This window comes from Jaculus jaculus, chromosome 8 (genome assembly GCF_020740685.1).
Source record: "Jaculus jaculus isolate mJacJac1 chromosome 8, mJacJac1.mat.Y.cur, whole genome shotgun sequence".
Lineage (NCBI taxonomy): Eukaryota > Metazoa > Chordata > Mammalia > Rodentia > Dipodidae > Jaculus > Jaculus jaculus.
Window position 1 is genome coordinate 90554453 of NC_059109.1, and position 23648 is coordinate 90578100.

At 39.3% G+C, this 23648-nt stretch overlaps 1 protein-coding gene across 2 annotated transcripts in view; it reads right to left on the reverse strand.

The window, feature by feature from the left end:
- The window catches only part of Pak5 (p21 (RAC1) activated kinase 5), a 312771-nt gene extending 293448 nt beyond the window's left edge, over positions 1-19323 (reverse strand). Inside the window, exon 1 of one of the 2 annotated variants that reach the window (XM_004661518.2) lies at positions 19234-19323. The gene's annotated coding sequence lies outside the window, so the exon portion shown is untranslated. The remainder of the gene's footprint in view (positions 1-19233) is intronic. The other variant, XM_045157197.1, reaches the window with a different exon arrangement.
- Positions 19324-23648: the final 4325 nt, after the last annotated feature.

Sequence of the window (23648 nt, forward strand, 5' to 3'; positions counted from 1 at the left end):
CATATCTGATCACTCTCAATATCAAATTAAATCTCCCTTTTCCAAAAGATACTTCTGATTATAATGGACTATCTTCAGCAAAAATCATAATGACCCATAATCTCTCTTTCCAGCCACCAATATTTTCCTGCTCCATGACTTGCCCATAGTATTTTGAGAGTTGAGTCCAATCTCTCCTCCTTGCTGCAAAATCCTGTTGACATGTCCACCATACCAATATCTATTGAGATGGTTCCACATAATGTATTTTTCAAAGTTTTAACAAATGTTGATTTTTTTTCCCTTTAATTCGGTCTATTAACAATGTAAGAATACTTCTCAATGCTGACTCTGGGAAGAGATGGGATTCTGCAGGACTCACGAATGCAAGCCACTTCAGGGAAACCAAATATACCTGGACTGATAACCCTAATGTTTCTAGCTAACCTCAGATGTTATCACAAAGCGTAAGTATATATCTGATTATAGTCTATGCATAATATTAGGAAACGTTATGGTCTCAAAGGGTCTGAAGAAAATCATTAGTCAGGATTTTTTAGTTTGTCACTTTTTAAAGAATCTATGAATATTCCAAAATAAAAGAGATGGTTGTATTACTGCTGACACAGAACACAGCTGTGGGACTGCGAAAGTCACACAAACAAGGATGTACACATCATTGTAACTAGTAACACTCACAGTAGCATATAGTAGCTATCAAATTACTTTCCAATGTGTCTTTTATCAAAATTGAACTGATATAACATGAAATTAATCTATAAAGGACATCACAATGCCAAATCGTCTAAATCACTGAGAACAGAAAAGCTCAGTATGAGAAATCCCAAGGGGAAAGGGAGACCCTCAGGATAACTCAAGGGCTTGGGTAGCTCCATTTCATATTAGTTTGGAACATGCACTCACTGACTAACTATAAGTTCATTTCTCTGAGCATTACTCAGTATGCAACTTTGTCACTGATTTTCTTCCCATTAAGTAAGGAGGTTGTGAATATGCAAATGGGGTTTCATTTTAGCTTCAGCCTAAATCAGTATATCAACACAAATCTATTTCTTACCAAGGTTTCAAAATAGAAGCAACAGTACAATGGCAAAGTTAGGACACACAGATGAAAAACAAAGCTCACAAGAGGCTGGGAGATGAATCTATGTATAGTGTCTTTAGTAATTTATAATTTATTTCCAGGAAAGATGGAGAGTTTTCAATAAACTCAGTCCAATAAAGTAGGGCTGCCAAAACTATGACCTGAAAAAATTCACAGGGTAAGAAATCTTTATGGAAGCTAAATTATATTGCTCAATTGTGTCTTTACCCACTGTAATGAAACATTAAAAATTTTTGGCTGGACTTCATTATCTGCTGTTACGCTTCTTATCATGGTGTCCTGGTCTTTTTTCAAGCCTCTCTACTCCCACTCTGTCAAGGTGGTATGGATGAAGGTAATTCCTTTTGAGTCAGCCTCTGTGAGTGGAATTGGACCCAGGTGGTATAAAAAAAAGTACACGTTCCCCAGGTTTTATTACTTGTGCTAGGAAAAAGTATTAGCACACATGTATGGCCCAGAAAAGTGTTAGAACTGGTGAAATTCAGTCCTGAGACTTTTGTTGAACCTGCTTTCTTTATTGATGAATTTTGAAATTAGTGGGATCTAAACCAGGAGCTATAGGGAACCATTTTTTCCAGAAAAAAAAAAGAAAAGAAAAGCAAAAACAAACAAACAAACAAAGAATCCACCTGAGAATGAACCCCACACTGGCATAGACAGAGTCTATAGGCAAGAAATAGCATTGCAGTATTATTTTGAGATACTGAGCCAAATGGATTTCACACTTTTCAGCTATTTAACTAAATCAGTTCCTAGATTTCTTGGTCTACTTGGAACCTCCAAGTAGACCTCTCTAGCAGACAAATGATGTTGAGGCAGGAACTCTACTTTTCATACCACCTAGTTGTACTAGTTTAGTCTATTGGGTTTCCTTCCCACAATACCAATTTTCTCAGAAATGAATCCAGAGATCTAAGCTAAAAGAAAAGAAATTTTACTTTCCTTAAATGCATTTGGTAACAATAAAATAGTGATTAAATTCAGAAGGATCTCTCTTACCTTATTTTAGATTTCATTTAAATTGGGCCACAATTTACATTTTTCCTGATAGTTACAAAGAAAATGTGTACTGTGAATTTTAATTTGAAAGTATGGTTTAAAACTAATGGAACTACACAGAGGTATTGAAGTCTCTGATCCACTCCCCGCATTTCTGGAGACCTTTGCATACCTTTTCCAATATTTTTTGAATGTCTGCCACCAACAACACCATGGTAACACAACCTTCCTCCTCAAATTTTCAGGACAGCTTTGCCACTTTCAAAGATAAAAAAGAAAGACTTAACACTGGATAACACAGGAATTTCTTCAACTTCTCAGCCACCAAATTTCCTAAAATGTATCTCATAGTCTCCTTTCTTCCTTATCTACTAGAACTATCCTCCAGTCCAGGGCTACTCAATTCATGCATCCTCTGGATTCTTTCTCTGAATCTCCTCACCATTGCCAGTGACCCCCTCTCTTAGCTATGCCTTCCATTTCCTTTTCCCAGCCAAACCATTCTAATCTACTTCTAATCACCATCACATTCACTGATGGTCACCTCAATTGCTCCCTCAACTCTCCATGCCTGCCTGCTCATACCTTCCATTCTTCATTCTTTCATGTGAAGATTCTTGAAGGAGTCATCTTTATTGACTACTTCACATAGATTTTTGACTATTCACTTAGATTTATCCATCTCATCTAAGTGAACTCCACGGAGAAACTGTCTGAATTAAGAGAAAATCAGGTAGGATATTTCACACAGAGTCTAATATATGATTAAATGCTAATAAGTACATAGCATTGTTATTCATGCATCATTTTAGTAAAAATTTATTGAGCAACTCTAGTAGAGGGTGATATGTGAGATGCTTTTTCTAAAACACACAAAAAATAACATGAAATCTAGTCTCTTCCCTCTAACATCTTTCAGCAAAGTGGAAAGGAAAAAGAGAACAGAAAATATTGAACCACTAAGTCCAGTAATACCACTGCACAAAATGTGAACTAAAGCAAGGACAATGTAGGTGGGATCACTATAGAAGGTCATTCAGGTTGTGGACTGCTCCATTATAGGAGGTACCATTCACATGGAACAGTTGTGGATGTTTCCTCAAAGGAGTGTGACACAGAGGCTCAGAACATTAAGAAATCAAATAGTGAGCTCTGATGTGCTGACTAGGATATAGCAGGCCCATCTCACTCAGGTTCAACAACTGAGCAACCCAAAATGGGAAAGAAGAGACCAATGTTGCCAATTCAAAGGTATTAAAGACCATTTCTCTTCCAACTCTGATGATGCTCCCCAGTGACTTCTCATCACTCCTTTAGAAACACAGAAATGTTATGAGAAAATTTTTTTCTACTTTTATGTCATTCTGAATGAGAAAGTAGCATCTAAGTTAGCTTTTGTTGTGAAATAATACTCTACAGGTCTCTTGTCTGTAACAATGATGATGAATTTACTTAAACCCACCAGAATCTTAAATCCAAGGCCTAATAGCTATTGGTTTTGTTCAGTTTAGCTGTGTGTAGAGATGCAGTGGTGTGTGTGGTATATGCACATGATGTACTCTAGCAGAGCCACACGTTGCCTGTGCTCCCCTGTGGCAGGCAGGTGGTGGCAACTCACCCATGGTGGCCAGAGCAGATTGTTAAGTGTCCCTCTCTTTGCTTTTCCTTCCATTCTTATGTGAGCCAGAACCTCTTACAGATATTAGAGATTTCTGTTTTCATGACCTTGGGCAGTTCCCTGGTCTTTGCTTTCCTTTTGTGACTGGAGTTATAGCCACACATGATCATACCCAGTTTTTAATGTAAGATTTGAACACAGGTGATTTCAGGCCCCTTGAGGCCCTCATGCTTGTGCAGGAAGTGAACTAAACCACTGAATCATCTTTCCATCTAACTGTTCTTTTTAGAGTACAGTAATTTGGAGCCTGGGAAGCCAGATATTCTATGGGTAATCATTTATACGACCTGCCAACTTTGGCTCCCTTCCTGTCCCAGAGTGCTTGAAGCGTATGGCCAATGTTAAACCACTTTTCTTTACAATCCTAAACACATGGAGTTATACAATCACATCAGGAAAACCACTGGTGTTAGTTTTGTAATACTACCACAGGCTGCTGACTAACAGTATCCATTCCTTCCTTTTCCCTAATGGAGTGTATTTCAACACCTGTTAAGATTTGCTAACATTTACTGTTTATCCACATGTAAACAGAACTAAGAATACTTGTTACATTCTCTTCTTTCTTCATGCAAAATAATTTTTAGTTTGGATTTTTTTAAGGAGGACCATGGTTCAAATTTTTTTTTTTATTAATCATGGAAATGGAGAAAATATTATATACTGAGTACTTTTCTTAACTTTATTTTATATGTTCTTAAAAGTGATCACAGGCACAAATCACATTATTTGGAATCCAGAACTCCATAAATGCCTTGGAAGAGACAGCTTACCAACTGGTCCTCTTGTGTCCTACAAGAATGCAATTGCATTACATGGTCACATGCTTTACTCCAGGGAATTTTCTAGTCTTTCTGTTTCATCACAAGGTCAATTATAGCCTTACTTCTGTTCTGTTCTAGTATTTCAATGTTACATGTACTTAACAGCTGTCTGCTTAATTATCTATGATCCCAATTCTACACCTATACTTATAGTCTTGTTTATTTGGAAATGCCTTTGAATGACACTTAACATTCTGGCTCAATGCCCTGTGACCCCATGTACATTTTGTAATCTTGTCTACCCTCATGATTCAATGGATACACTCATACGTGAATAGCAAATGATGGGCGTTTTGTTTTGTTTCATTTTGCATGACAACATCTCAAAGATCTGTAAAGTTTTGCTGACACATAGTAAGGAGACAGGTATGGTCCAGTTAGCTTCTATCTACATCACAGCTGGTTGTCAACAACCACCATCTGTACTTCTGAAGATTTTCTGAAATCAGAAGATGGAAGTGAAAAAAATTAATATCCCCTGGAAACAGTCTTGACTGATGGGGTTGTTCTGTAAATATCTCACCTCATTCTTTGGATAGACTAATTCTGAAACAAAAGTATTACACATTTTCAAGTTTCCCCAGCATAATCCTCCAGTGTGGGTAGCCTTCTGCTATGACTTGGATGTCTGTGCCCTTTTAATATTTAAATGTTGGAACTTAACCCTGACGATGATGTCAGTGATAGTTACAGCCTTTAGGAGGTGACTGGTTGGTGAAGGCTCTACTTCCATGAAAGGACTCAGTGCCCTTTGAAAGAATCTGGATGAGTCAGTTTTTCCTTGTCCTTCTGCCACATGATGGATGACAAGCTTCTACCCATCCCCTCTGGAGGATGTGGCACAAGTACTACCTTGAAGCAAGCCCAATCTGCTGGTATCTTGTCCTTGGATTTCCACCCTCCAGATCAGTAAGAAATAACTTTTTATTACTTTATACATAATCCAGTGTGATTCATCTTGTTATGCAGCAGGAATGGACTAAGTCATGTTCTTTCCTTGAGTAGCTGTTCCTCTCTATTAATGGTAGCCAATAAAATTTCCAAATAAGCTATTTGTTCTCAAATCCTTACCCCAAGTCCTTTTTCTAGTGGTTATTCAAACTAAAATAGATGAGGTCAAAAGAATATTCTTTCTTATTTCAAAATAAGAAAGTACTTTTATATTCATTTTTTATAATTGTTTCTAAAGTGAAATTCAACTCTAAATAAGAATTCTTGTCACAGCCAGCACATGATTAAAATCCCTTACCTTTTTAGTGATTGATAAAAATCTACCCCAAGGGCTGGAGAGGTGGCTTAGCGGTTAAGCGCTTGCCTGTGAAGCCTAAGGACCCCGGTTCGAGGCTCGGTTCCCCAGGTCCCACGTTAGCCAGATGCACAAGGGGGCGCATGCATCTGGAGTTCGTTTGCAGAGGCTGGAAGCCCTGGCGTGCCCATTCTCTCTCTCTCCCTCTATCTGTCTTTCTCTCTGTGTCTGTCGCTCTCAAATAAATAAATAAATAAAAATTAAAAAAATTAAAAAAAAAAATCTACCCCAAGAGTGAGATAATGACTTAGCAAACAAATTAGTGTAGCCCTTAAAGATTTTTGCATACTCCTTTCTTTTCTTTTTCTTTTTATAAAGTAACAAGTTGCATTGTGACATTTAATTTACATACACAAATCATTGTACTTTGTTCTTATTTTTCCCCCAACTGCCCACTCCTATGTTGTCTCCCTTCCTATCTGAAACAATCCCTGCTTTTGCTATCATGTAACATATATTCCATTACTTTCTCTTGTCTTCCTCTTCCCCTCTCTTTAGACTTAGTATTGCCCTCACAAAGGACATATCATGTCCTACATATATATGTATACATATGTATGTAGGATCTCTATATACATACATATATATTTATATATAATGTATGTATACATGTATATGTCTAAGTATAGATGCTATATATGCAAGAAAACATGATATTTTTTCTGACTGTTGCTTATTTCACCCATGTTCCTACAAAGGTCATAATTTCATTCTTTACAAATGAATAAGGTCCCATTATATATATGCATCACATGGACATCTAGGCCAATTCCCTAATGTGGGTAACCTACTGAAAATAGGGAATAACCTTCCATAGTGATACCACTTTCATTGTCCTTTCTTTAGTTCATACTTTGTAAAATATTACTGAACCAAGTGACATATACATGAATATGTAAGTCTTTAGCCATATGGGAAATGAAAATTAAAACTTTGAGATTCCATCTCAACCTCATCAGAATGGCTGTCATCAAGAAGACAAGGGAAAACAAATGTTGACTACATGGGGAGAGTGAGGGACCTTCATATACCACTGGTGCATTTCCACTGTAGAAATCAGTATGGATGTTCCTCACAAAAGCTAAAAGTAGAACCAAAGGGTTTTTGTTTCATACTGATGTTTATAATCAATTTAAACCCTGGTCTATATATATTTTAAAAATGAAAGCCATCTTCAATGAGTAGGCTGTGCTCCATGTTAAAGATAAAATTGAGGTGTGAAAAGAAATGGAAAGTTATTACTTCACCCAACTTTCTAAGCAAATATAAACTCAAGGAACACCTCTGGAAATATTTTTATCTCATTTGTTTTCTTTTCCCATTATATTTTAGGAAGATACCATGATATCATTAATCTGCATTGCCTTGGTGATTCTAGCATTGATTTTGAGAACTTTCCAGACATTCTATAAAATGCTTGACATGTATAAGGTTTTACTTCACTTTCATGAGCTCAGCTGTAATCTGATTGCTTTATATCTTCCAGATGATAATATAATGAGCGATATTACCATCTTTTAGAGTTTTAATAATCCCTCCCTTGAGTAAGCTCAAAATTATATGTTTTTTTAAATTTTATTTTAATTCAAATGGCATATGACCAGAATTTCGTCAAAATTATCTGTTGCTGAAACAAATATTGGAAGTTAGTTTCTGTAGCCAAACCGTGCATGTTTCCATGAAGCATCACAAATACAACTTTTTAAATTAAACTTCATGCTAGCACAGGGATCTTACTTCTGGATGGTTTTCTTTGCAAAGGGAATTTTAAAATGTGTCTTTTTAAGCCAGGCGTGGTGGCGCACGCCTTTAATCCCAGCACTCGGGAGGCAGAGGTAGGAGGATCGCCGTGAGTTCGAGGCCACCATGAGACTACAGAGTTAATTCCAGGTCAGCCTGGACCAGAGTGAGACCCTAACCCAAACTGACCTAGAATTCACTATGTGGTCTCAGGGTAGTTTCAAACTCGTGGTGATCCTCCTACGTCTGCCTCCCAAATTCTGGGATTAAAGGCGTGCACCACCACCCCCTGCTAAAATATATCTTTTAAAAACTTTATTTTTCCATTTTACATGTCGACCACATAAGGTGTGTTCAGCAGTAGGGTCTTGCCATGAACCTTTGGTCGGTCATCAAGTACTCAGACAGAAATCTGTTTCTTTAGGAAATCTTGTAGGTCTCTCTGATCAAAAGCTCACTGTGGATGATAGCCCCACGCTGGTACTGGGAGTTACAGGTCAGTGCCCACTAAGGAGGAAAAAGGTAACTAATATAAAAGAGCTACAGAGAAGAGAGAGAAGCTGTAGAAGATTAAGGCCAGTCTTCATCATACCCTCTCCAGTGTCTTGTGGTTCAGGCGTTCCCTCTAAGGGCCTGGTGAAGGTTCAGCCATTTGGTCTGCCTTTGTAGGATGTAGAACTTTATGGTACCATTGCCATTTGGGTCTAGATTTGTGTGCCTCCCCCCTCCGTTGCCCTCCCCTCTCTCCTCACCCATCCTATTGTCTAGTCCACAAGATGCTTGCTGGGTATGTAAGGCATCTTGGGTAGATTCAGGTTAGGTGCTGTAGATGAGTGAGACTATGTGGCAATTTTCTTTCTGTGATTGGGTAAGTTCACTGAGAATGATCTGTTCCAGGTTCAACCATTTTTCCTCAAATTTCATTGTGTCATTTTTTCTTACTGCTGTATAAAATTCCATTATGTAGATATACCAGATCTTAGTTATCCATTCTTTTAGTGATGGCCATCTGGGTTGATTCCAGTTCTTAGCTATTACAAATTGAGCTGCTACAAACATGGTTGAGCAAATCTCTCTGGCCTGTTGTTCGAAGGTTTTAGGGCAGATGCCCAGTAAGGGAAGAGGGTCAGTCCCAGACAGTCAGTGCGTATAGTGCCAGAAGGTGCTACATGAGTGACTGGGGGGAAATGGCCAATATCTGTCCAAGTAACTCATGGTCTAACCTACTTAGCAGCAAATAACCTGTTGTGACGCACACACAAGTGCAACAGAGGCACACAGCCATGGTGTGGAACCAACTGCTCTTGATTCAGCTAACTGATCCATAGCTGGAGCTGGGAAACAAGTCAGAACCATATCCAAACATAAGCCCACTCTCCATTATCAAGCTACCATCAATCGTGGGCTACAAGAAGGCCTATACCTATTAAATTCTCTATTAAAAAAGATTATCTCATTTGTCCTCGTGCTAACTTACTCTCCATTGGAGAATCTGCTTCTCTTTTTCAGATATATGTAGATCCTAAGAAGAGAGCCAACCCATCATACCTCAAAAGGGCCCCGGCTGAAACTAAGAACAATTGGTGAAACAAGCAAAGGTGCTGTTTTCCTGGTGAAACAGGTACCAACACAAGGGTGAAGGAGATCAACACAGAGATAAAGCAACTCCTACCAAATCAGAGATCCAGAGACCCAGAGGCCCCCAACACTTCATCACTGAAGCAGACCAAAAATGAACCCAACATGGCTCGGGGAAATTTTGTGGAAGAGGGGGCGGAAAGAATGTCAGCACCACATGTTGGGTCATGATATGCACAGACATTTATCCTACCCATAACTGTAGGCTAACTCCACAATGCATGACCCATATACCTCAACAAATAAAAGGGGTAGATCACGGATGAGCCTAATAATGGTACCAAACAGGCTGTATTTGCTGAATACAATACTAATTAATAAAAAAAATTTTAAAAACTTTATTTTTCTAATAAATTGTTAATTGTCCTGGATTTTCAGGAAGGTTTTAATACCATTATGTTGATGGATAAAATTATACAGATAAAACACAGAGAAAATTTTCTCTTTAATACAAAAGTGACCAATTCAAAAGATTTCAAGGACCAAGAGGCTTAAGCCAGGGAAAAGGCCTGATGGCACCCAACAGGAAGAGGTAGGGAATGTGACAATAAAACTCTGACCTTTTTCTGTTGCAGAAGTCTACTTCTCAGCTATTGTAGATGGTTTCCAGGAGCAAACATGGTGAATCCAGCTAATTTTTCAACATTTGTGATTAAAAAGAATAATAAAATAAATTTCATAGGACCCTCTATATCTTCTAACTTTGAAAAGACAGTCCACTACATTTCAAAGATACATGTCTCCAGTTCCCCAATTGTTAGTTGTTAATGTGATCTAGGTAGTAAGATGTATACCATCTAGATGTTAAGATGTCATACCAACACACGTACCTGAATTGGGAATCCATGCAGAAGCATACATGGTCACTGCCATCACAGACAGTATTAACATACTTCCATTAAGATCCCTTTCCAGGTCTCACTTAGAATCTTTTATCTCCAGGAAAATTCCACTGATAGATCAAGCCAAAAGAGGTCTTCACACCAGGGTATCCCCTGCTTTCACCACTTGCTTTAACTCATTTCCCTCCCAAGCCTTATTAGTCTTTCATTTGATAGTCTACCTGTTACTATGGAAACAATGGTGCCAAAGACTTGGGCAGAGCTAAATAAAACACCGGTATTCAACATAAAAATCAGTTGATGTTCAAACATGAATCATATCACCAATCAGGTCTATTCATGCTGGGTTTGGGAACAACAGGGAAGTAGGTATAAGTTACAAGTAGCAATCAAATGATTATCCTTAATGATTTTCAAGAAGTTAAGTTTATTGTTAGAAATCAGGCTCTTAGCTAGTGGTGTGTTTCATCACTTTCTTTTCTGTCTGTTTAGAATCTCTGCACTCTTACACATATCTAATAATAGGATTTTTGTCTTACTCTAAGAATCGGGTAGGAGGTAATTAATCTTTTCCTCTACTTGTCTTTCATCGATAGGAAATTGAAAACTACAAAATTAGTGAGGAAGTTTCTATTAAAGGAAATATATCATTTCTAGGTTCCATTCTAAAATTTAAATTCAGAGCACTATTCTACTGCATTCAAACAAATTTTTGAAAAATCAAATAAAAGACTGATAAAATACTGTGATGAATACTTGAGAGGGATAATCAATGAGGGGCTGATGGTCAGACTATATATTCATTTTGGGGGTAGGAATGAAGGCAATAATAGAGGCTTACACAAAACCTGACTGGGCAATATGAAGGAGAGTGGAGTGGGGGAAAGGACGAATATATGTAATAAGTTTCAGTTGATGAGATTTAACCTATGTGGCTGAGAAAGGGAAGGAAAGTAAGCTCTGCCTGGAGTTGTAAGGAGATAGGATATACCACTATATTTTAGAAAGAACTCATAAAGGATAAACTTAACTGAGTTACAGAAATTGGTTCCATGACCTGATGCGAATTCTGTGGATGCTCTGGTCTTGTATATAACATAAAATATTTATATGTAACCCACACACATCTTCCATGTGCCTTTAATCATCTCTAGATTACTTGCAATACCTAACACAGTACAAATGGCATGTTAATAGTCTTTGTACTATATTATTTAGGGAAAACTGGCAAGAACATATGTATGTATGTATTCTGTAGAAGGGCATTTTTATTCCAAATCCTTTTTGAACTGTACTTGGTTGAATGCTGAGATCCAGATATCACAGACACGAGGAAGAGGAGGGTTGTTGAACTCAAGACATGAATATATATTTTTCACATCACATTGGAACATTCTTTTGCTGTTTATTTCCCATCTCTAAAACCTCCAGGAGACAACATTGACCTAAAAGGTGGATAATGAGACCTCCAAGTACTATTTCTTCAAGATTTATTTCTTTAACCTCCTTCCTCCATCACTGTTTTTATTTTTAGAGATTGTCATACCCATGTGGCAACTGTTCCTAGTTTGGAGGGAAAAAAAGTCATTGTTTTAAAATTCCACTTTCCCAGGAAATTTCTTTCTTGGGTTAGTAAATGTAATGGAATTTAAAGCTTAGGCAATGGGGCAAAACAACTGACAACTAAGAACAAAAGCTGGAACATCAGTCTTCCAGGAAAGCAGTTGCATGATTTTAACAACCATCTTCAGAAGCAAACACATGAAGTTCTATTTGGAGGACAGCTAGAGTTTCTCTGATGTTGTGTGAAACCTTGTATTTTAATTGAAAAGTACAGATGAGTCTCTCTGATATCTTATATCTGAGACAAAAAGCTTGTTTACTTTTTCTCTCATTCCCACCCTCAAATTTGCTTCTTGCACAAGCCACCAAGCATTGCTTTGTGGTTTTGATCTTGCATTTCATCCTAACAGTGGACACAGTAAGGCAGCCCATACATTTATATTCCCTCTTCATGAGGAAATCTACACAAGCAGAATTTCTGAATCTGAGGATCTGAGTATATTGAAGAGTCAAAGGTAGATGTATTAACCCACTAATTATTATTATTATTATTATTATTATTGAAGATTCAAGGCACAAAATTCACAAAATTCTTTGTATCCTTTGGTACCTGTGTTTATGGAATGTGAGTGTGTCAACATCCAAGACTTGTTTCTTCTCCACAAGTGCTAAGTGCATGATATTTGGCTTTTATTAAAGATTAATTAATATACATGGGTGACATACTTTGATGATGGCTTCCACCCTTTTCCATATGCTATCTATAATCACAGAAGTGTAATCTATTCTTTTTGTATTCTATATTGCTGGTGCATGAGTAGCTAATTATGTGACAAACTAGAAGCAAAGTTTGAATTTAAAAAATATGGCCAGAGGTTCAGGTTTGCTCCTTTTATTTCTCTTTCCACTGACCTCTAGCCCTTCATGTGAATACATGCTTGTGTGTCCATGCACACCCATACTGCTGACCAGCAAGCTTTTGTGCAGCCCCCCTTGGGAGTTAGTAGGCCTATGAGCATAGAATGCACAATGCATCTTCAAACTATACCTCTTGATTTTGCAATGCTAATTCAGTTTATACTCTTCCCCCATCTTCCTACACTATCCATAAGATCTTCCTATCAAACTTCCTTCTCTATAAAGCTCAAGCTTGGGAAAGCTAGTTTTTTCATGATTTGTCACTCCTGACCTCAGGAGGTAAAACATTTAACCTTAGGGCACCCACATTGCACCTTTTATATTATGCATGTCACAGTGAATAAACTATGTGCTGGGTAAACTTTTACACTTTTAATGTTCTTACAAAGAAAGAAGGAAGAAAGGAGGCAGAAAAGGAAGGGAGGGAAGGAGAGAAATGGAAAAGAAGAGAAGGGAAGGAAGGGAGGGCTGATATTCAGCCCTGTTTATTTCCAAGTCCCAGGTAATGGGCATTTTAATTCTGTCTGTGCTTTGGTTTGATTTGGGTTTTGTCTGTTTAGCGCCTATCACACTCTTTCATTTCTTCCATTAGAAAAGCAGTAGAGATTCTTCCAACCAAGACACCTACCCTCTCTGATGCCCACTGGAGTGGACTGGGTATGGATTGGTTGGCAATCATAGCAACCCACGGGTGATTGGCCAGACAGTCTTGTGTATGGCCTGTTACTCAAGTTCATGATACAAGCATCTGCACCCTGGAGCTGACCAGATTCTAGTCTTCTAGTTTAGTTTCTGTGTGTTTTAATTTGGAGGGGGGCTGTCCCTTCCCTAACATGCCTGGCAATTTTTTCTGCCACCTGATACCCTTCTAGTAAATTCTTTTGACTCAAGTTAGGCAATTTCTTTCACTTGCATGCAAACTAAGAATCATTGCTGGTACACCTGGCAGAGTCCCTGACACAAAAGATAATCGATGAATGCTAGTTACGGGAATAATTATGACCTGATTGTGCTTCATCATCAAATTTGTAAAATAGTGAGGTGTTTTTGATTTATAAAACAATGTTACAATGACTAAATTTAAAAATTCAGAAAGGTATTTAAATAAAGAAATAAAGACCAGCAATATTTCTATTCTCTAGAGACTACTGGTCTGCTTTTCAGTTTTTTAATATTCCTGCATGGTACATCAGTGTTGCAAAAACATTAGTGATGCATTCTATGCAGGAATGCTGTTTGGTTATTGCCACTTAAAGTTATGACATCACATAATCTTCAAAATGATCACTTTCAACTCTTATCAGATGGTGTATCACTTGGGGAGCCAAAAATCTCTTAATCAGTCACTCTTAGTTATGTGTTTAGTTTTAGTTTTTAAATTATATACCATAATAATCTTTTAGTAAAATTTCAATGTTATATATTTTCTCATCAAACACTAACTACAAAATAAAATAAGAAAGATAGCTCTGTCTGCATAAGTTCTTCCATATTACTTATTAGTTCCAAACATTTCATGTATGCTTCCTATTTTCCCTAGGTAAATCTATATACTGTGGTTTCATGAATAGGATCATTCTCTGTTCTATTTTTAGCCAGTAAATGTTGGTATTTGGGGTATTTCATTTTTTAACATGTATTTTATAATATACCACCTTACTGAAATCTTTCATTAGTTCTTCCAAGTTTTTTTTTTTTTTTGTGGTAGTGTCTTTCTCTAGCCCAGAAGGACCTAAAATTCACTATATAACCTCAGGCTGGCCTTGGACTCATACTGATCCTCCTACTTCTACCTCCTGAGTGCTAGAATTAAAGGTGTACACCACCACGCCAAGCAGTTCTTCAAGTTTTTATCAATGTATTGTGGACCCTTTACCTTCAACCAAACATCAAGGCATATACTCTCATTTTGGGCTACTTTTATGAACTATGTTACTTTTTTTTTTAACTTTTATGAACTATGTTATATATATATATAAATGGTTTATTATTTGTTTTTAGAATTACCTCTTAAGAGAATAACAAAAGAACATGAGTTGAAGCTTCCCTAGAAATCTAAAACATAAGATGTATTGAATTCATTCATTTCCCTTAGCCACACAGTCTTGCCCAACCAAAAAAGCTCTCAATGAAACATTAAATTACCTTTCCCTTGTGTTAAGTGGGACAAATTAAGCAATAAAGCCATTGAGGATGTTAAGTGAAACAGATCAGGAACTTGTTCTCACCTAAAGAGCAATATCTCTTTCACATTAATTAATTGATTTTTTTTTTTAAACAGGACAGTGCTCACCTAGATGGATACAGAAAGAAAGAATGTTATTCTATTTAGGAACGAATACTTATTTTCCTAAATAATGTTTTGAAAGATCGGTATAATAGTAGTTACCAATGATTTTTCAAATCCTCCTTGTGCTTTTTATATGGGTGCTGCCTGTGTTTTAGGAAAAGATTAGACAGCTATAATGATGCTTATGGGGATAGTGTGAAGGGAGCATGGTTTATAGTCAAAGTTCAATAATTTACCATACTATCACATGTTACATGCTATTTTTATTATTTTTAATTTCTAGAAGACTAAAAATCTAGTTCACTAGTCTCCTTGGGACTGAACGTGGCAAATAGGCCCATGCAACATATATTTGAAGAATATATGTTGATTGATGTAGTCTCCATTGCCTGAAAAATATTTTGAATCAGTTTTTAACTGTTATCCTAAAACTAATTCATAGAATGTGTATTTGTTAGAGCCAAGAAAACTCCTCTTTCAAAGTTAGAATGAGGTTCTAAATTACTCTGTTCATACTAGTGGGGAAAAAAGCTTCTGAAAAAATAAGATCTTGAAATTGGCAAAGAAAAAGTATTATGAGGTAAACTACCAATTCCTTCACTCCTTCACCACAGTTTGAACAACTTCTGCAGACAAGAAACAACATTAATCACCATCAAGAAGCTTATAGATATTAAAACATCCAACAAGTAAATAATGCTACAGAAAATGAGAAAGGGCTTATAAGAGAATTGGGTTGGTGAGGAAGAGAGGCCAAGCAAAGCCAAAGGATAAAGTATAAGTTGGAGTGACAAGACATAAATAGAAGAGCCTGGAGGTGGTCAATAATGGACCATGGGTCAGTGTGATAACAACAACAGAAAGATATGCTCACAGTGAAACTAACCACACACTGGCACTCTGAAAATCTCTTAAAACTGTCACAAGTATATGGGGTAGTATTGTATTCAACGAATAGACCTGATCCTACCTGCTGGAGTAAGAATTGGAGGAGAACCAGAAGGTTTATTAGGAAGTTGCACTAATGATCTTGGTAAGAGATGGTGACCTGAAGTTCAGTGGTAGTGCAAGATCTATTTGGAGATATAGGTAGAGAGTAAAATTTGTAACACAATGTGATAGTTTTGGGTATTGACAACAAAGGAAATGGAGGTGTCAAAGGAAGTTCTTGGGTCTCTGGTTAAAGCAACTCCATGGATTATTGCACCGTTTATAAGAATAGTAAGTTGTTAGGATACCTCTATTGCTCTCCTTTTTGTTGTCTATTTTGCACTATGTTTAGTAGGATAGCAAAAAGAGAGGGTAGCTACTGTTGTAGTTTTAATGATAAATGATCCTCATAGACTCATGTTTTGAATATTATGCTTTAACTGGTGGCAATTTGAGAAAGTTATGGGGTATTTGGGAGGCAGAGGCTTGTAGGAGGAGGTGTGTCACTAGAGGGTGGGATTTTGTGTGATATAGCCCAAGTCCAAGCCCAGTACTAGGATAACTTCCTTGCTGCTACTGAGGAGATGTGACTCCCAGCTGTCTGCTTGTCACATTTTCCCTACCACGATGAAACTTCTCTTGAAAGCTGTAAGCCCTTTCTTACATCAACTACTTCTGGTTAGATGTTTTGTCCCAACTTCAAGACACAGCCACATAACCAAATCTGTTTGGAATACATGTAGAAGACCCTAAGTCCTGGGATTATCTTTTTATCCTGGTAAGTGACATGTAAAAATGAGGTTCTTATAAACCATGATCTTCACTACCATAGTTGGGAATATAAATTTCACAAGGGCTAGTTGGATTAAATAAATATAATGTTTTCTAAACTCATGCTATTTTATCTCTACTATCTACCTTTATGCTGGAATAATATTTTGGTACAATTTTTAGCAATATTAGTCCAATGGCCTGAAACATATCCCCCAAAATTCATAAAAACCCAGAACTTTTCAATGTGACTTAATCTGGAAGTCAGGCCTTTGCAAATACAATCAAACTAAGGTGAAGTCATACCAGATTAGGATGGGTCATAAATCCATTATGAATAGTGTCGTTTATACAAAGAAAGACATTTAGACACAAGGAGAGAGAGGGGGGAGGGAGGGAAGGAGGGAGGAAGGGGGGGAGATGTCATGTTGGAGATTGAGGCAGAGAGAACTCATTGTTACAACAAAGGACTGCCTGGGGTGGGGGAGACCCTCTCATAAAGGTTTCAGGGGGTGTTAATAGCCTCACTGATACTTTGATTTAGACTTTTATCATCCAAATCTATAAGAAAATGAATTCCTGTTGTTTTAAGGTCGCAAGTTTGGGATAGTTTGTTATCAGTCCTAGGAAACAAAAAGTGAAATCACGTATGTGATCTTAAATTATAGGGCAAGAGGCATAGTGTATAGGTTCATTAAGCATACATTTCTATTCTCTTATGAGTTACCCCATTTCCCAAGTTGTTTATATTATGAGTAATGCCTGCAGCTTGTGTTTCTATCTTACTGCTCCTGACCCTATTTGGCAGATGAAGAAACTTCAGCTTGAGAATGTCAAGTAGCTTTCCTAAATTCACAGAACAAAGTACGGAAGAAGTCATAATTCAAACTCACCTCTATCCCCTTACCAAGACGGCCCAACATTCCAGAACACCTGCCTCTCACACCTGCTCCTTGCAGCAAACTATGAGAATGTAGGAGAGACAATGCCAAACTTGGTTTGTCAATACCTACAATTATAGCTCACATTTATTAATGAAATCACAAGTTTTGGGAGACTGGGTATAATCAAACTCTCTCCATTCACAGAAGAGCACAAAGCTCTTATTCTAAGGCCAATTCTGCCAGTGAACTTGCCATCAACTTCTATTGCTCCAGTAGCAATTCTGTCTTGCTCATGTGTACAAGGTGTTAGAGGATGGACATTTACAAATTTAATTTTCTTAAGTGCATTTCCCTCGTGCAGTCCCCATGTTATTTTGATGACACTGACTCATTCTTGCCACCTAACAAGATCATAAAATAAATAGTAAGTACAGAGGGAAGTATCGCTAATCTTCATATTCACAGACAGATGCTTTAAATTATAAAGCAAAAGCCAAAATCAAGGCATGTTCTAAATTTACCTTTCTTCCTTAACTGAGTGGGCCATGCTGCTGAACACAACAGATACCAATGTAAGGTTGTGCAGCTGTTACTGTATCATGTCAGTTTCATAGAAGGTTGGTGAGGGAGGGGCTTCTGCAGGAGCATCTTGCCCATATGGACTCAGGTATGGGAAGTGTGGCCACGCACCATCAAATCGCAGAAGAGAGTAGGATGCCACAAAAATATTCTGGAGCTTCCCAAGATACTGTGTCCAAGTTGCCCCATTTCCCCCAAAGTAGATCCGGCTTTCTAAGCTGTCATCAAGTCTTAACGACAACACTTTGTCCTGGCTGTGTGCAAACTTCTCTTTTTCTTTATTATTTCGGCGTTAAAAACACCACCTGAACTAGACACACATAATGCTAGATTCCTTTAAATGAGATGTGCATGAACTCCCAGCCCATTCCTGTGGAAAGACACACACACACACACACATTTGCAGAAAGGATGCTAATACTTCTTCTCCAAACTGGGCACCGTTGGTCCCTAGACTTTTTCAACTTTACCCTCCAAGAGACTGACATTGCACACAATTTTGACAAGAGTTTGGAAGCATGATTCTCTTCTACGCTGTGCTCACGAGTGCCCACCAGCAGAAGTTCTCCCTCTCCCTATTGCAACCCACCAGGCGCACAGACACACGGAGGCAAATAACAAAGGAAAAACACAGCCTCATAAAGGCTCCGCTATTGCATCTTGCGGTCCACACCTGCCAGCAGACAAAAACCATATGGGAGCCTTGCCCTGGCAGTATATCCAACACTCCCCAGGAGAAGCAGGCACTGTGGCACCTCTGGGCTGGGCGTGCACGGGGAAGATACACAAAGAACTGGTTCTGGGCTTGCTAGCCTTTCAGGGTACCCGCGTGATTGCGGAGCTGGCATCTAGTGTGATCTCCCACGCCCTCCCGTCCAGCAGAAGGAACTATCCTTTATTTGACCGGTAGAGAGTCCAGGCTGGATGGTAGCGCATGGGTTGGGGGTTGGGGAGTGGGCGGTCCCCGAATCCCTTAGGGTCCCTAGCCTTTGGCATCTCCTAGGAGATACACAATCAATCAATCCTGCTGTCACAGAGGTCCCCTTCGCATCCTCTCGGAGCAAAGGAAGATGCCCCGGGTACCAGTCGTGCGCATCCGGCAAGCGCCTCTCCTCGGGTTGCTGTCCAGCCCCAAGCCGACAGCCTGGCCAGGCTCGCCTGCTTACCTGGTGGCCGGCTGTCAGTGGCGACTCCTCGGCTTCTCCGCGGCGGCTACCTCGCTCCGAGCGCCATGTTCCTGCTCTCCCCGGGCGGGCGGGCGGGCGCACGCTGGGGAACTACTACGGCTCGGCAGAGGCCAGGGGGCGGGGGAGAGCCGAGCGGGCGGGGCCGAGCCACGGCGCTCGCCTCCCCTCCCAAATCTCTCGCAGCTACTGAGCATGCCCAGCTGCCGGGCTTCGGCCCCAGGAGCGCGGTCGCAGAGCTAGCGCACGCACCGCTCCGGGTTTTCGTGGCCGCCGGCGGGAGGCAGGCGCAGGGGGTGTGGCGGTGAGTGTGGAGGGAGTGTCCACCCGCCCGAGCTGGAGAAAAAGCAGCCAATCCAATGACGCTGTCCTCCTCCCCTGGGGTGGGATGTGGGGGGGGGGGGACAGCTTCTGCGGGTCCCCTCCTCACAAGCTTGGGCTTTGCCTAATTTTCGTGCGGGACCACTTAGGGTTAAGCTTTGCTGAAGGGTGGAGATGGGGATAGGAGGGGCGGGCGAGCGAGATCGGGATGCAAGCCTCTTGCCACCACCTGAACCGGTGCGTCTCAAACTTTAATGGGCCGGTGAATAACAGGCAGATTCGGATTGAATTGGCCGGGGCCTGAGATTCTGCTATCCAGCTTCCCAAAAGATGCTCTTCCTTCAGCTGAGGATCCTCAAAGAATACAGACAATCCCATCTGTGACCTCCAATCGGTCTCATCCTTCAATCAACAAAATGGTCTGTCATGTCCATGGAAACCCTTACAGCAACGGATGGCCCCAGCTCTGGAGAAGGTGATCCCGGAGTTGCTGCGCCTTTCCAGGAAGGAAGTTCAGCGGGACAGGCTAGGAAGACACAACATCAAGTCTTCACTTTGACTTAAAATTGGACCCTCAAGTGGGTGATGGGTTCTTGGACCATTTCGAGTACATTCTGCTAATTGGCTAGCAAACTGGAGTCAGCTAACCAGTTCCAATCAAGTCTCAACCAGTCTGCCTTTCTGTCCCCTTGTCTATTTATTTTTATTTTTTATTAATTAGAAGCTCTGTGGCATGGACAAATTATGTGTTGGTCTCATTTCTCTCCTTTTAATCCCCATTTAACTGAGAGCCCTCCTCAGTGGGGTTATTCACCATGGGTTTATGGGTTATGAGTTATGAGAGGAGCTGTCAATCATGGGGAAGGCAATGCCTCTGTATACTCCTTCCCACAGTGTGGCTCTTACAATTTTTCTGCCTCCACTTCTGGTATGTTCCCAGCCTTGGTGCCTGTGTTGCAACTCTACCTTAGTGTTAGGCTCTCAGCAACTTCTGGATTTCTGCTTTTATACATTTTAAGTGTTCTCAGTGTCTATCATCATCTCTCTAGTGCAGCTTGTCAGGCTCGCCATGAGAACAGCACTTCTGCTTAACTCACCAGTCCTTCTGTAGTTTCACCTGGACTCTGGCTTATGTGCAGTAGGTGGCTTGTCTCATGATATGGAGTCATCTATCTTTTTTTGTCATGTTGATGAATTTTGGTTTTTCCTGTTTTCACTGTTTCTGTAAAAGAGAAAACAGATTCTCCAATAAAAGTGAGAGTAGCATTAAATGGGTTAAGCATAGTTAATTAAGAGATTTTGAGGGACATGTCCTGTGTTTTGGCTAAAGACTCGTGGGAGCTTCTCACTTGAGTCCATGACTCCGGGATCCACAGGATTCTCACTTGATTCCCAGTACCAGTTATGAGTTCCTTCCCACTAAGTGGGTCTCTTGTGCAATCCTAGAGCCATTGCCTGCCTAGGCTGAGTGCCACTGTTGCACAGGTCTTTTTCTCTTGTCTGGCTGATTGATTGATTTCAACTCTAGAAGGATCCCCTGCTTATTCACAACGTTGGGGGCCATTTTCCCCCAGCAGTTCATGTAGCACTTTCTAGCATTATGAGGGATAGGCATCAGGGAGCTGGCTTCCTTCCAAATCCTAGCATGATCTCTCAGTGTTCTGGGTCAGCAGCTTGTGGTGTCTTTAGAAATAGCATTTCACCTTTGGCTCAGGCTGATAATCAAGTGTTTTGACAGAAGCCTGCCTTGTTTTGGGGACTTCATAGTTCTCTCTAATCAACAGTTCAATGTGAAGTATAACCCACTTCTGTTACTGGAGTTACAAGCCAAAACTAATGGTTTTATAATTTGGCTTCCATCAGCCATCTCTGGGGCCCTTCTGCCCAGAAAATCCCCCCACACTCCTGTTGAGGGTTACATCTTTTAGTTTGCTATTCAAGGGTAAGGTTTCTATGCTACTAATTCATGTTGTCTTTAGTTGTGTGTATATCTCTCCCATCTTTCCTTTTCCCTTCTGCCAAAACCTTCTCTGTTATCTGCCCCTCAAGTTGCCTGTCGGGTATGCCTACAACTCAAGTTCTTTCAGGTTAGGAACCACATATAATGGAGAGCATGCAGTGTTTGTCTTTCTGTGCTTGTGTGAGTTTGCTTAGTATGATTTTCAGGAAAATGGATGGATTAAAAAAAAATCATACTATGTGAACTCCCATTGGCTGTCTTGAGCAGGAACAGAAACTCAGAGTGATCATCAGCAGCTCAAATCAATAACTAATCTGGGTTTGTTCAGTTAAGACTGTCAGATAATGGACAATAAGCATCTGTGGCCAAGAGACCCCAGGCCTGTTTGCTGAGTGATGTTTGGGTTGAAGTTTGCAGTGGTACCTAGTGGTTCAACTGTGATCTCCCTCCCCATTGTCCACTCTTGTCTTAAGACTTAGAAGTCTTCTGAATGATCAGAAATATTCAATGTGCACCAGAAAGTGAGGTAATCACAAAACCAGACTTCAAACTCAGAAATGAGGAAATCACACCCTTATCCATCTTTTTGCTTCCTCCAAAGTACCCCTTTCAGAATATGCTATCCTGTACTATAACTGAGCAGTAGATCACACAGGAAAAGCTCTTATCTCTTAGTCATTATTGGACTCATTGATGTCAAATGGTTTTCTAGTTAATAATGAGTTCTTATTGTTCCCTTGGCTTCCATTTTGTTCATATAGTACTCTCCATGCAGCAACTTCCAAATCAAGAAATAACCATGGGATAGACACATGATAACTTTTCTCCTTTGATGTTTGTAAGTACATGGAGAAGGTCCTTGTGGCATACCATATTCTATTTTTCTATCAATAGGGTCAGATGTTATACCCATCTCCATTCATGAACTTGTTGAAATAGCCCAAACTCTACTCACCAATCCCATTGCTGCTTCATGTTATTTGAATAAATATTTTCTGTTCTTTAGTTTCTTATTTATGTGCTCACGAAGATGCAATGACAACATATTTTATTAAAGTGTAGATTATTTATGATTGATTAGTATCAATTAAATAGGATATTGTTGCTAGTTTCCCTAACTCATTTTGTAAGTAAGCAATGTAAATATTATAGATGAATTGTGTTTCTTCTGTAAGTACCACATTGCACCTTCATGTATCATATTCCTTGAGAGCTCAGCATGGAGAGTTCACTGATGAAAGAGCAACCACACGTGGAAAGGTGTGGAACCATGATGGGCAGAGGCACAAGCCCAACTGTAATGATGCAAGCAACAGTTCAGCCTGATTCTCAATACAGGTGACCCTTTGGAAGTGCCCTGATTTGGTCAGATTTTTCTAACTCCAAATCAGGAAGCAACCGTTGTGTCTGGGATAGGCATGAACTCAAGGTGGAAACTCGCTGTAGCTCTGTCTATCCCAGAAGAGATGAGAGAAAAAAGGTGTTCTATCATCTGAGGTAATGAGCTTCCTTACAGGATATTTGGACAAAATGTATGTATTGAAGATCTCAGGTTTGATTACACAAAGTAGCTCTACTGAATTGTCAGAGGAATTGCTGATAATAAAATTTCCCTTTGGCTCTTAAAGGTTGCAAAATAACCTACAATTGGCAATTAAGAATGCGTTATCCATTCAAAATTCTGACTCTATGAATTTTATTTACTTATTTATTTACAAGTAGAGAGAAAGAGAGAGAAAATGAGTGCATCAGAACCTATAGCCATTGCAAACAAACTCCAGGAGCATGTGCCACTTGGTGCATCTAGCTTACATGGGTACTGCAGAATTTAACCTGAATCCTTAGGCTTCACAAGCAAGCACTTTATCCACTAAGCCATCCCTCCAGCTCATATATGCATCATATGTGAAGGATTTATGATTTATTGTACTAACTTGTATTAATTCTCTACCATTACAGACATGATAAATATTCTCTACTATCACAATTTTTGTTGGTTGTAATTTCAAGAGGGAACTAGTAATGATAAATCTAATAAATTAGACAGTAAAAATAAGATTTTTTGAATAAAAAAGCTATTTTTAGTCAATATCTTATGTGAAACAAATTTCAATCA